The sequence below is a fragment of the Anomaloglossus baeobatrachus genome, chromosome 10, assembly GCF_048569485.1.
Source record: "Anomaloglossus baeobatrachus isolate aAnoBae1 chromosome 10, aAnoBae1.hap1, whole genome shotgun sequence".
NCBI classification, from domain to species: domain Eukaryota; kingdom Metazoa; phylum Chordata; class Amphibia; order Anura; family Aromobatidae; genus Anomaloglossus; species Anomaloglossus baeobatrachus.
In genome coordinates this window covers 142060105-142072549 of record NC_134362.1, presented here as the reverse complement: position 1 = coordinate 142072549, position 12445 = coordinate 142060105, and positions in this window count along the sequence as shown.

The following is a 12445-nucleotide window of genomic DNA, read 5'->3' as shown; positions in this document are numbered from 1 at the left end:
ACAGGCAGGTCCATGATACTGTTGTGGAGAAGTTTAAGGCTATGTGCGCACGTTGCGTACAGTTCACTGCAGAACTTTCTGCAGCGATCTGAAGAGCACATGTGCGCTTTAAATCGCTGCAGAAATGTCCGTAGTGAAGCCGATTCCATGCGCTCTGCCTGCAGCTTCTCCCATAGACAGAGCAGGAGCTGCCGGCAAAGCGCACGGAAGAAGTGACATGTCACTTCTTTTTACGCAGCGCTTCGGCAGTAGCCGAAGCGCTGCGCTCTAAAATGCCACGTGTGCACGTCCCCTGCACAATCTCCATAGACTGTGCAGGTGACGCAGGACGCATGCAGTTACGCTGCGCTACAAAGCGCAGCGTAACTGCATGTATATACGCAATGTGCGCAGATAGCCTAAAGCCGGATTTGGTTACAAAAAGCTTTCCAAAACTGTAAACATCCCAAGGAGCACTGTGCAAGCAATCCTTTTGAAATGGTAGGAGTATCATACCACTGCAAATCTTCCAAGACCCAGACGTCCATCCGAACTTTTATCTTAAGGAGAAGACTGATCAGAGATGCAGCCAAGAGGCCCATGATCACTCTGGATGAACTGCAGAGATCTACAGCTGAGGTGGGAGAGTCTGTGGATAGGACAACAATCAGTCGTACACTGCACAAATCTGGCCTTTATGAAAGAGTGGCAAGAAGAAAGCCATTTCTCAAAGATATCCATAAAAAGTGTTGTTTAAAGCTTGCCACAAGCCACCTAGGAGACAGACCAAAAGTGGAAAAAGGTGCTCTGGTCAGATGAGACCAAAATTGAACTATTTGGGCACAATGCCAAACGATATGTTTGGCATAAAAGCAACACAGCTCATCACCCTGAACACACCATCCCCACTGTCAAACATAGTGGTGGCAGCATCATGGTTTGGGCCTGCTTTTCTTCAGCAGGGACAGGGAAGATGGTTAAAATTGATGGGAAGATGGATGGAACAAATACAGGACCATTCTTGAAGAAAACCTGTTGGAGTCTGCAAAAGACCCGAGACTGGGACAGAGATTCATCTTCCAACAAGACAGTGATCCCAAACATAAAGCAAAATCTACAATAGAATGGTTCACAAATAAACGTATCCAGGTGTTAGAGTGGCCAAATCACAGTCCAGACCTGAATCCAATCAAGATTCTGTGGAAAGAGCTGAAAACTGCTGCTCACAAACACTCTCCATCCAACCTCACTCAGTTCGAGCTGTTTACAAAGGAATAATGGGCAAGATTTTCAGTCTCTTGATGTGCAAAACTGATAGACACATACCCCAAGTGACTTGCAGCTGTAATCGCAGCAAAAGGTGGCGCTACAAAGTATTAACTTAACGGGCACAAATAATATTGCACGCCCCAATGTTCAGTTATTTATTTTTTTTATAAAAGTTTAAAATAAGCAGTAAATTTCGTTTAACTTCACAATTGTGTCCCACTTTTTGTTGATTCTTCACCATAACATTAACATTTTTATCTTTATGTTTGAAGCCTGAAATGTGGCAAAAGGTTGAAAAATTCAAGGGGGCCAAATACTTTCGCAAGGCACTGTATCTGCACCTATTGGCAGGAAAAGCGCTGTGTAAAATAGGCGCTTTTATTTTTTACACCTTTTTTACATGCCTTTGTGGTGCAGATTTTTTTCCATTTGTTACCTTGGTTTTTCCAAAAATAAGACCTCCCCCAAAAATAAGCCCCAGCAGGGATTTTCAGTAGTTTCAGAGCAAGGCTTAAATATAAGCCCTACCCCGAAAATAAGCCCTGGTTGCAGTTCAGTAATGAAGTGTCTGTGCAGCTAAAAAAGTTAGATACTGCAGGACACTTCATTACAGACAGTGGACACCCGCAATCATTCTCACCTGACGCCGAGCGGTAGGACCTGCAGTAATTGCACCCCCGCACACATCAGATCGCACACACACACTCACCACATCCAGCAATACCGATTTCTTCTGGCCGGCAGGATCCTGAAACGCATTGCGGTGGAGCGCAAGGACCTGCAGATGGAATGCTTACAGGGCCTGTGATGCGTTCCACTGCCAAGTTCTCCATGCGTTCCACTGCACTGCGACCCATCTTTGCCTGCGGCCGATCCATTCTGTACCGCCGCATGTGGTGAGTGACTTGTGAGTGTGTGTACATGTGTGACATCTGATGTTTGTGTGTGCATGATCTGATCGACGATTGTGTGTGTGATCTGAGATGTGTGTGTGATCTGATGTATGTGAGTGTCGGCCAGACGTCGGGGATCTGGTTAGTATGAGTTTCCTGTGAAGGGGGAAGTCTGCTTTTTTGGGGAGGGTAAACTTAACCCCAACCATGTTTCTCCAAGAATAAGACCTACTCCAAAAATGAGCCTTAGCACTTTTTTTGGGGCAAAAAAAAGTATGACCGTGCCTTTTGGAAAAACACAGTAGTATGAGTGAAATCTGCAGCAAATCTGCAGGTCAAAAATAAGCATTGTGTGCATGAGATTAAGTAATTTTGCGGTGCAAATATGGTCCGCAAAAAGACAGAGATGTAAACAGCCCCATAGAATATAATGGATATGTGATCTGTCTGTGAAAAACATGGATAGAATACGTATGAGGAAATGGACATCTGAATGAGGCCTTAGGTCAGAGGTCACAGAAACCGCACGTATAGCACCGTCCCTGTTCCCTCAGGGTAGTGTGTCTACTAAAGGTTTGGTCTTCAATAATGGATATTGTAATAATTTACACAATTTACATTCAGTAAATAATCTGCTGAGATTCTCCCCTAGGACAGGTCAGTCTCATGGTGAACTGCACATGGAATCACCATTTACACGCAGTTACAGTGCAAACACTAAATCTCTGTCACATACAGCATCTCAAATAATTGCAGTGCAATGTAATAATTCCACTTCACATCAATTCCTTGTGACAGTTTTCACTGTGGATTTAACCCTTTGCATTGCATAGGGTAAAATGGGCAGCTAAAACTGCATGCAAAAAGTGATGATATGGATGTTGTAGGAAGGGGACCCCTAGTCACCCTTAACTCCCTCCCCACCACCCATGTCACCCCTTAGTGAATGAGGGCTTCCTCACTCACACTGATATACATACACACATTATAAATGAATACAAGTGCTTCCACACCGTACACATGTAAGGGGTACTTCTCACATAGCAAGATCGCTGGCGAGATCACTGCTGAGTGACAGGTTTTGTGACGCACCAGTGACTTAATCAGCGATCTCGCTGTGTGTGACACTAAGCAGCGACCTGGCCCTTGCTGTGAAATCTCTGATCGTTACACACTGTTCTGGTTAATTTTTTGCTCGTTGGTCTCCCGCTGTGCAACACGCATTGGCGTGTTTGACTGCGGGAGACCAACGAGCACCGACTATGTGTAAGCAGCGTACGCTGGTAACCAGGGTAAATATCGGGTAACTAAGCAAAGTGCTTTGCTTGGTTACCCAATATTTACCCTGGTTACCAGCGTACGCTGCTTACAGGTTGCCAGCGCTGGCTCCCTGCACACGTAGCCAGGGTAAATATCGGGTAACTAAGCAAAGCGCTTTGCTTAGTAACCCGATGTGTACCCTAGCTACGTATACAGGGAGCCAGCGCGGGCATCCTGTAAGCGGTATACGCTGGTAACCAGGGTAAATATCGGGTAACCAAGCAAGCACTTTGCTTAATTACCCAATATTTACCCTGGTTACCAAGCACAACATCGTTACAGGAGTCGCTGGTGAGATCTGCCTGATTGACAGCTCACCAGCGACCATGTAGCGACGCACCAACGATCCCTGCCAGGTCGGATCGCTGGTGGGATCGTTGGTGCATCGCTACGTGTAACCCCCAGCCTAAGAGTAGGGTTCCTACCCCCGACGACACCAATCGCATTGTGTAGTGTAATGTGAATAATGTCTTTTGTCATTTGTAAATATTGTGTCGTGGATTGTAATGTAATATGATGTACTAAGCAAGTTAAAGTTTCGGATGGAGAGTCAGAAGTTTGTGAAGGTCGCATAAAGAGGATGACTTGTGGCAGTGAAGTAAACAAAAAAGACTGGAGACGAGATAGCGTGATCCTTGAGTGTTGACCGAGACGAAGTGAGATCAACGTGAAATCTACAGACCATCAAACAAAGCAGTCCCAGACAATAGAAACTGGAGGTTGGGACTCTAGTGGTCAGGGCCCTAACCTTCAAGGTAACAGATTAATTGTAACTGGCGTGTGAATGGAGTCTTACTGTGGTAGATTCTTTCCAAGAGAGTGTAAAGGCAGCGTTACACGCAACGATTTATCGTGCAATCGCATGAGCGATCGCACCCGCCCCCGTCGTTTGTGCATCACGGGCAATTCATTGCCCGTGTCGCACAAAGTCGTTAAAGCCCCGTCACATATGCTTGTCCCTGACGACGTCGCTGTGGGCGGCGAACATCCTCTTCCTGAAGGGGGAGGGACGTTCGACGTCACAGCGACGTCACATAGCGGCCGCCCAATAGAAGCGGAAGGGCGGAGATGAGCGGTACGTAAACATCCTGCTCACCTCCTTCTCTCCTCATTGCCGGCGAGACGCAGGTAAGTTGTTGTTCGTCGTTCCCGGGGTGTCACACGTAGCGATGTGTGCTGCCACGGGAACGACAAACAACCGGCGCGCAGAAGGAGGAACGACATTATGGAAATGAATGACGTGTCAACGAGCAACGATCAGGTGAGTATTTTTGCTCGTTAACAGTCGTTGGGAGGTGTCACACAGTACGACATCTCTAACGATGCCGGATGTGCGTCACGAATTCCGTGACCCAGACGTCATATGGCACGATATATCATACTGTGTAACGCCGCCTTTTAAGGCAGTACACATCGCTACGTGTGACACCCTGGGAACGACGAACAACAACTTACCTGCGTCCCGCCGGCAATGAGGAAGGAAGGAGGTGTTTATGTCCCGCTCATCTCCGCCCCTCCGCTTCTATTGGGCGGCCGCTGTGTGACGTCCCTGTGGTGCCGAACATCCCTCCCCCTTCAGGATGAGGATGTTCGCCGCCCAGAAGTGACGTCGTTAGGGAGGTAAGTACGTGTGACGGGGGTTTAACGACTTTGTGCGACACAGGCAATGAATTGCCCGTGATGCACAAACGACGGGGGTGGGTGCGATCGCACGATAAATCGTTAGGTGTAACACCGCCTTAAGGCTCTGCTCTCACTGTGCTGATGTGACTTCTATATCTCACCCTTATAAAAAGGCTAGACGTAGAGCCACTGCAATGGAAAGTGACGGTAATGATTTAGACTGTAGCGTTGGGTTGTGCTGAAACCAGTTCTTTCATGTAGCATTGTGGAGTCAATTCCTCGCCCAAAACTACTGCAGCAAGATGAAACTTTGCCATTGAAAAATCCAAGTGTTGCTGGGAAAGCGTGCGGCACATTGAAGATGGCAACTGTTGTGTCGTTAAAGATGGAGCTGAGTATAGCTTTAAATTGGTGGAGGATGGTGGCGCAGCATCAAAAGAGGACTCCGTCCATCGTGGGTGTTGGATATGTGGAAGAGCGCAAAGATCTGTCCAGCCCTCGATAAGCTATGTCCTTTAGGAAAAGTGCCACACATGGAAATGCCAGCCCATGTCAAAAAGTGTCTGCCCCTGTCGGACGAAGGGGAAGGAGAAAGTCTGCCCGGTGCATCTTGACAGCGCAGAATGGTTGAAGACCTGGAAAAATGGGATGGCCAGCCAGAAGAGACTCCATCCTGTCTGAGGCCTAGTTGTACAACTGGCCACCGAGGTGTACTCTGGATGGTGCCTTTTTCTGGAACAAAAAGGCAGAGCAGAATGAGAGGATATTGTCTGCAGCCTGTGAACCCCAGGGTTGATTCCACTCTGAAAACAGGAAAAATAAAGCACCATATGCCGAGTGAGCAAAAAGCTAGAATGTCTATCCAGTACAAGTAAAAGGAGAATCGACTCATGGTACAATTTCCATGGGAAGGGTTGAAGAGGCTCATCCATCGAGTACAGGTCGCCTAACTGGTAATATTCCTCAGGAGGTATGACCGTTCGGCTCAGTGGAGAGTGTTGTTTGGCCCTCGGAGCCTGAAGTTGAGTCCCACATGTCAGTCTGATCTCTGACCCACAGACAGGTTGAGTGGCTGGATCCTGTGGAAGCCGTGGACAAAACATGAGAACATCGGTGATGAAATCATAATTGCAGACTGGATCTAGGTGCAACTAATGCATAAGAAACTGTCCAGGAGGTGATTTTGGTTGCTTGTGGGACTGCTGTGGTCCAGGTGGCACAGTAGCCTGTGACCTTTTTCGGTCAGGCATATCATTGGCACCAAAGCCCGAACGACCCTCAAAAACACTTAGAAGGAGAATGGAGTTGGATGTCTGGGGGGAATGGCTGAATAGTCTAGGAACCAGGTGAATCTGGAACTTTTTTTGTTGGCTGCAGCCGGCCAATGTTTTGTTTTGCTCTTCCTCCCCCCAGCTTCGTCTGGATTGACGAACTTTGAGCCATGAGAGGGTTCTACACCTTTTGCCCTAGACTTTGCCCAACCAGCAATGCATGTTTCCCCAGCCCTATTATGGAGTATGCCCTTTTATGGACTTTGCCCCATCCACCCTGTACTTTGCCCATCATGGACAGTGTCCTTGCCAGAGGACTATTGTAAGAGTGAAGGAGGGATCGACGATCCAATCTCCCAACCGGGTTAAAGCCAGAGTGACTGTACCCTAGGACTGAGAGGGCTACCTGTTGTGTTGGCCTAAGGACCTTTGTTTAAAATAAACGTAAACTCTATGTTTACAGGGTCTTAACCTAGTAGGACAAGGGTTGTGCTGACCAAAAAAAGGAGAGGACAACATCCACCCTCTCGAAAACATGAATAGTGACTCTTGTTATTAAGTGTTTTGTGTGATGTGGATTGGTGTCTTCTATATTGCTGAATGGTCGAGGAAGACAATTATTAAAGAGGGGAAGAATGTAAGAGTAGTGGACTGTTGCTGTCGTGTTCCTGCCTCTGAAGATACCAATCATGTTGTGTGGTGTTATTTGAATAATGTCTTGCATCTTTTGTAAATATTGTGCCATGTGGATTGTAATGTGTTGTATTATAATGTATTCCTGTGATATGTAATGTAATATACAGTAAGTAAAGTGTTGTATGGCACTTACCCTATAATTTGGTGAATTCCTGTGTAAGTAGTGGTTAAGTGTTGGGACTAGCCCACAATGGGAAGGGTTAGTTGATAGGGAGAGAGATGGTTCATTCTAAACGAGTCAGTGAAGACCTGGCGAGTAAGGAGTGCTTCACACACAGCGAGCTCACTGCCAAGATCGCTGCTGAGTCACGCTTTTTGTGACGCAGCAGTGACCTCATTACCGATCTCGCTGTGTGTGACAATGAGCAGCGATCTGGCCCCTGCTGCGAGATCGCTGCTCGTTACACACAGCCCTGGTTCTTTTTCTTCAAAGGCGCTCTCCCACTGTGACACACAGATCGCTGTGTGTGACAGCGAGAGAGCGACAAATGCAGGGAGCAGGAGCCGGCGTCTGACAGCTGAGGTAAGCTGTATCCAAGATAAACATCGGGTAACCAAGGTGGTTACCCGATATTTACCTTAGTTACCAGCCTCCGCAGCTCTCACGCTGCCTGTGCTGCCGGCTCTCTGCACATGTAGCTGCTGTACACATCGGGTTAATTAACCCGATGTGTACAGCAGCTAGGAGAGCAAGGAGCCAGCGCTCAGTGTGCGCGGCTCCCTGCTCCCTGCACACACAGCTAAGCGGTGTGCGCTGGTAACTAATGTAAACATCGGGTAACCATACCCGATGTTTACCTTAGTTACCAGTCTCCGCAGCTTCCAGACGGCGGCTCCGTGCAAGCGCAGCGTCGCTTGCACGTCGCTGCTGGCTGGGGGCTGGTCACTGGTCGCTGGTGAGATCTGCCTGTTTGACAGCTCACCAGCGACCATGTAGCGATGCAGCAGCGATCCTGACCAGGTCAGATCGCTGGTCGGATCGCTGCTGCATCGCTAAGTGTGAAGGTACCCTAACAGTTAGGAATGGATAGTCTGCAGGTGGTGAAGGTCACATAAAGTGAGTGACTTGTGGCAGAGAAGGAAAAAAAAGTAGACTGGAGACTAGATAGCGTGATCATGTAGCGCAATAAACACATATACCTAATAAATATATACTTTACATGCAAAAATCTTTTCAACTGAGTTGAGGAGTGGACAAAAAAAGGCTTTACTCAGTGTAGCTGCAGCCTGCTGAGCCCCTCCCACTCTCTCCCCTTACAGCAAGGAAGACAGAAGTGTGTCTGTGTGAGGGAGAAGGAAGTGTTATGGTAAGGCCGGTGTCACACTTGCGAGTGCCTCGTGTGTATCTCCCGGCATGGACTCACACTCTCCTCACAGGAGCGGGTCGGTTGTATGCATCTCTATGCAACTGACCCGCTCCTGTGAAGAGAATGTGAGCCCATGCCGGGTGATGCAACGTGAGACTCGTGTGAGATACACGCAAGGCACTCGCAAGTGTAAAATCGATCTAACCCAGGGAGTTTTATTAAGTTAGTACTGCTTAACTCAATATTGATTCCAGTGCTACCTTAAATGATGATCCGTCCTTCAGCCAAAGTGTATTTGCTCCAGACATACAGAAGCAAGGGAGATGTCCCACCGCAGGTTTGTCTGCTTTCTGCTGGACCAGTCCTACACTGTACTTGTACATAGTTTTTAAAGAGACTTAGCGAGGAGGTTGTTTCAAGAATCTTGGAGAACCAACCACAGAACTTCTGTGGATATCAACTTCTGTACATTCTTCTGTGTCTACATGTATTCACAGACAGAATATCACGCTGTGACAATGAAAGGAGATGGGAGTAGGGTCACCACCTAAACTCACCCTGGCTACTGAGTAGGCCGGCAAGAGCACTAGTCTCACCACTGCAATAACCAAACACCAAGGCTGCAGACAACACAGCTTAAAACAGCCAGCAGAACTATCACAGCAAAACGCCAGCAGCTCCATAAGGCTTCTTGCATCCAACATAGTCAAAACAAAATGAGTGTTCTTTCTATTTTCGGCATCAGATGAAGTATCATGTGACTATTTAAAGGAGATGGGAGTGGTCACAAATCATCTGCATGTGAGGTGAATTAACCAGGAGCTGCTAGCAGAGAAAATGACATTAACCCTTGCTGCACCAACAGAAAGTAAATACATTTAATACACAGAGCCATACAAGTTAATGTGGAGCTCAGATTCCAGAATCATAATGACTATCACAAAGATGGAAGACACTCATGATACAGACTCAATGATGAGATCAGGACTCTGTGGTGCCATATCACCTCCAAAACATCTTGTTGTCTTTACTCTGGAGATAGTAATTGATGATATTGGCTTTATTTTTTGGGGTCATTGTCCTGCTGTAGAACAATTAGATGCCTTTCTCTTCGTACTGAATGATAGGTACAGTATTTCAAAAAATTGAGTTCACCCCTCACATTTTTGTAAGTATGTTATTATATCTTTTCATAGGACAACACAAGATATGACACTTTGATACTGTGTATCTCAGTCAGTGTACAGATTGTAAAACAGTGTAAATTTGGTGTGCCCTCTAAATAACGCAATCAACAGTCATTAATACCTTGACGCATCTATAAGGGATAGGCAGGTTACCAGGTTCCACACCCCCCGTACCATATTTACTTAAATAAAGACGATAACCACGACTTTATTGCAGGAATGGCCACAGCTTTATTTTAACCGTATATATGTATACCAAACTCGTGGCTCAAACATGCCACCCATTGTTAAACATAACCTTATACATATATACCCCCCTTATAACCAAAACCACCGATAGATCCATCCGAGAGGGAAACCATCATTTTTAACCCCCCGGCCGTAACCTCCAACCGGCCCAGAGGACCACCTCGGCCGTGACCAACCGGCCCGAGGTGAGGGGTAATAACGTTCCGTCGTTAATTATCCCCACCCAGAACCTGCAGGACCTCCGCCCACAAGTTCCCATCCACTCCGAAGCCACTCCCCTTGAGTGACTTCGTACCAACAAACCGACTGTCGGTACTCCCAACCTCTCAGACGGACCTATCACCCCGCCACAGACTGGCCACGTGACACCTTACTTGGCCCGGGCCCTCCACACCCCCAGCGCTTGCTCCAGACCATCCCTCAATCCCAACATCCACAAATCTAAACCCACGTCCGTGAGATGGACCCCATCTCGCCTTAGGTACTGTTCCGTGGACTCCTCCAGTTCTCTGTGCCGCACCACCAAACCACCATTCCGCGCCACAAACCTGCCAATTGCCCGGTTTAATTTGCTCCGAGCCCTGTTGATACGGTTCACCGACCTACCAAAACGCCACTGCGACCGAGCTATGATATCCGACCACACAATAACAATGCCCGGGAACGCCCTCCACAAATGTAACAGGTCCAGCTTTATGTCCCTTTTTAATTCTCTCGCCGACCTTACTCCCAAATCATTCCCCCCACATGTAAAATCAACACATCCGGGTCTCGATCCATGCGGCTATAATAAGCCACCTCGGGGCGCACTCTATCCCAGGTCATGCCCCGAATTCCAAGCCACTTTACTCGGGCTTCCGTCACCGCCACTCCAAGTCACGACGAACATCCGCCCGCAACGCTCCCCAATACACATAGGAGTGCCCGAGGATCCACACAAGGCATGGACCTACAAGATACAAAGACCACGAATAAAAACAGCAACAGAACAAAAAAAAATTATCACATATCAGAATCAAAATGCAAACAAGGAATCCCCCACCCTCGAACCATCACCTTACCAAGTGAGGCCTAATGTACAAGCGAAACCTGGAAGACTCCCACCTCCCAATCCGCCGGATACAATCCTCACTCAAACCCCACCTAGCGGCTTCCGTTGCCGCCCCAATCCGGAAGGAGTGAGACCCGTACTCACTTGGCTCCTCCCCCACCCGTGCTAAAGCCATCTTCAGCACTGCATTGAATTGGTAACGCGACAAAGCCAATCCGTCCACATGCCTAAGGAAAACGCCGGGGTAACCACCGCGAAGCCCTTATAAAACTCTGAAACTTGTACCACTGGGCACAACTGGTGCCCCGGTAAAGCAAACAACACTACTAAGCGCCCCCGGCCCCTCTGATCCGTCTTTGAAAAACGAAGCCAACATTCCACTCTATCCTCCCCCAGCATTACATCCTCCATCAGCAAACCACCCATCGCTTGCTTAGTCGGGCTGACCAATTCACCAATGCGAAAGGCCCCAAAAAACGCCAATACAAAAGCTACCGAAAACAACACCCGCTCATAAGGAGACGAACACAACTCCCCTAAACACCCCACTAAACGAACCAACAATGGCAATGACACCGGCCGCCTCATGTCACGCGACTGGGCCCCTTTGCGAAAACCCTTCATTGCCTGCCGCACCAGAAAATCCTTAGTCGCGTCCCGAACCCCTTGCATCTGAAACAAGAAGGCCAACGCCGCCAACTTGCAACCAATCACCGAAATGGACCGACCTGCCGAAAAGTCCCCACTAATTAACATCAGGACCCCAACACTCGGCCCTTGTAACCCGACTCCATGAAGTCCCCTCTTTCCAACTCTGCCCATTCCTTCCACACCGCCTGATATCGGCACCAAGTAGCCTCAGCCACCGATCTCCTAATTCCTTCAAATGCTATACCGATGCCAGGCCCCACAGCCATTCCGGGCAAGGTTCTCCATCCGCGTCCGCTCCCGGCACCAGCGTCCTGAACCTGCAAAACTGAAACCGTGATAGCGCATCAGCCACCTCGTTTCGAACCCCTGGCACATGCCGAGCCACCACGCAAATGTTTAACTCCAAGCAATGCAACTCCAGATGCCTTAAATACCCCACAACCGGTGGGGATTTTGCCGACAGTGCATTGATGGAATGCACCACCGCCATGTTGTCACAATGCATGCAAACCCTTCTTCCGGAAAAAACGGGGCCCCACAACTCCACCGCCACAATAATGGGAAACAATTCCAGCAGCGCCAAATTCTTTACCAAACCTGTTTCCACCCAAAGCCGTGGCCACTTTCCCACACACCAGCGCATCTGAAAAATTGCTCCAAAACCTGTCGCGCCAGCCGCATCAGTATACAATTCCAGCTGGCTATTGGACAATGCCTCGCTCATCCAAAGGGTCTGACCGTTGTACCGGTCCAAGAACTCCTCCCAAACCAACAAATCCCCCTTCATCACTTTGGTCACTCTGACAAAGTGATTTGGAGCTTTCACCCCCGCGGTTGCGCTCGCCAGTCTCCTATTAAATATCCGCCCCATCGGCATAATGCGACAAGCGAAATTCAATTTCCCGAGCACTGACTGCAAATCCCGCAACCGCACCTTCTTGGCCTGAGA